This window comes from Portunus trituberculatus, chromosome 10 (assembly GCF_017591435.1).
Source record: "Portunus trituberculatus isolate SZX2019 chromosome 10, ASM1759143v1, whole genome shotgun sequence".
Taxonomy (NCBI): Eukaryota; Metazoa; Arthropoda; class Malacostraca; order Decapoda; family Portunidae; genus Portunus; species Portunus trituberculatus.
The window spans coordinates 7,081,583-7,084,082 of record NC_059264.1 but is presented as its reverse complement, the minus strand read 5'-3'; the positions used below and the strand labels follow the sequence as shown (position 1 = coordinate 7,084,082).

The following is a 2,500-nucleotide window of genomic DNA, read 5'->3' as shown; positions in this document are numbered from 1 at the left end:
TACTGCAGCCGAGTTATACAATTTTTAAAGTATTATTTCATACTAGGATGTGAGTTTGAAATTTCATCTGACTCAAGGTACATCATTAACTACTCCAGTGTGTTCAGTATGGTATGTGTATCCCTTCCAGTTAATGAAGCACATATTACCATACTACGTGCTGATTCCATATTACTGGATTCCGTTTCATCAGTGGCAAAGTACTCAAAGTTGAATCTTACTAGAAAAAGTGTACGTACTTGAATTTGGATTTGTTATTCCATAAAGCTGGAGGTAAGTATTATTATATTCTTTGGCTGGAAGGAAAAAGCCGCGGAAGAAAGAGTGGAAATGTGAGGCCCAGTACTAAAAAAGAAACACTTTGCGTACACTATGACTATTTCCAAAGGCTGCAGAGATGGTCACCCCAGCCTTTTAAGTGTTTCTCCTGTTACTAATGCAAAAATATTGTTTTATCTGCCTCTAGAACAACGAAACAGGATACCCTTAAAAATCCATGTCACTTCAATCAGAGCCTTTTAAAGACCGTGGAGGTGCGGCGCAGTGTTTCAGAATATGGACGTGAGGGACGGAGTAACTGTGGTGATGATGTGTAATGTGATTATGTTTGAAGTGTAATCAACTCTAACAAGTATTTTCTTTGGTACTGGTTTAATGGTTATGGTTGCAGTTTCATGTTTCATTTATTTGCATATGTGTTTCATCTTTGATTTTCGAAGCTTTGGTTTTCAATGAATTAATCTGTTTATATGAATCATTTAGTCAACTTTACACCTTTATCTGCTTGATGAAGCCTGACTATTTATGGCACACCACTGCACTTAAGGAGCCTTAAATTATTTACAAACCCATATTCTAGTTGTTGGCTGTTGCTTCATTGTTACCTTCGTCGTCCTATGAGTATAATTAATTCCAGTAAGACTGATCCACATAGCATCGTAGGACGACGATGATAACACTGAAGCAGTGTGGCCATCACTGAATCACTGGATAGAAATGGTCACTTACTTGAAAAGACATTCGCAATCCAGTTTTTGGTTGACCCATTTGCAGACAGAAGTTCATAAATGTGTAATTTCTAGCATCTGGAAAGACACCACCTCAGCTGGAGTAGATTTGTGCTGTAGGCCAAAGTACATTATTGTTGCAATGTGTTTTAGTAAGTTTCACGCTAAACAACCTTGGATAGGGTAATAATCTCTCTCTCTCTCTCTCTCTCTCTGCTAATCTTTCATCTTTTATCAGTCTGTTGTCTACTTCCTCTCTTCTAATCTCTGTGCTTCCTGCTCTTCAGTAGATTTTAGTTAATATGATTTTTGGATGCGTTCTTCTCATTACTAGTCTATTCTATTTTGTGTTTATACTTAATGGGAAATGATGAATGGCAATTTATTAGTTCTCCATCTGATTATATATATATATATATATATATATATATATATATATATATATATATATATATATATATATATATATATATATATATATATATATATATATCCAACTTATCTAATAAAACAGTGTGAGTGGAACACCCCCATACATGCGAATAGGTACTCCATACATGGGCGGATAAGGCCTCTGTAGTCAGAGTTAATAGTTGGAAAGGATGAGAAAAACTGGCGGAAACGCCTCAGAATGCCTAACCTCATAGAAGCTGTTTTAGCAAGAAATGATATTTGAAGTTTCTAGTTTAGATTATAAGTGAAGGATAGACCAAGGATATTCAGTGTAGAAGAGGTCGGAGGACGGCTGAGTGTCATTGAAGAAGTGGAGATAGTTGTCTGGAAGGTACTGTGTCGAGTTGATAGATTGAAAAATTGAGCTTTTAAGGCATTGAAAGCTATTACTATTTTTTTTTCTGTCCCAATCATAAATCTTAAAGAAAGATCAATGTTCATAGTCAAAGCAGGAAATTACATGAATAAAGACGAAGTCAGAGCTAAAAGACGAATATTCACCATCATTTGTTTGGGGGTCAGCAAATACTCCCTCACAAAATTATGAAACAACTTCTTAAACCTTCTGAAAACACTTCATAAAATATAAAAGCAACTAAAATCACTAGAGATCCTGAAACATTCTAATATTGGAGAATAGACAACTGAGAAAGGCGGTGGGCGATGGCGATTCCTTACGTCAGGGCGGGGATGTCAGTCAGTGTGCAAAGAAATAGAGAAGTAGGTGGATGTGCGTCGTCTCAGCTCCTGGCCGGCTCTGTGGCACTTCGCTATGTATGTGTTTTATACTTTGAGATTACTTGTGCATTGTTGTTTTATGATGTGTTTGATGGAGGTGTTTAGTGAATGCATGGTGTGTCTGGGATGTACTTACTGTTTTACTATGATTGCCGATAGATGATACTAGTTAATTCAGTTCAGTGACTACAACTCACCCCTCTCTCTCTCTCTCTCTCTCTCTCTCTCTCTCTCTCTCTCTCTCTCTCTCTCTCTCTCTCTCTCTCGAGGATACTAGTTAATTCAGTTCAGTGACTACGACA

At 36.9% G+C, this 2,500-nt stretch overlaps 1 protein-coding gene across 1 annotated transcript in view; it reads left to right on the top strand.

The window, feature by feature from the left end:
- Nucleotides 1-2,145: 2,145 nt before the first annotated feature.
- LOC123501860 overlaps nucleotides 2,146-2,500 on the top strand; it is a 19,084-nt gene continuing 18,729 nt past the window's right edge. The window contains exon 1 of the mRNA XM_045250897.1: nucleotides 2,146-2,234. The gene's annotated coding sequence lies outside the window, so the exon portion shown is untranslated. The remainder of the gene's footprint in view (nucleotides 2,235-2,500) is intronic.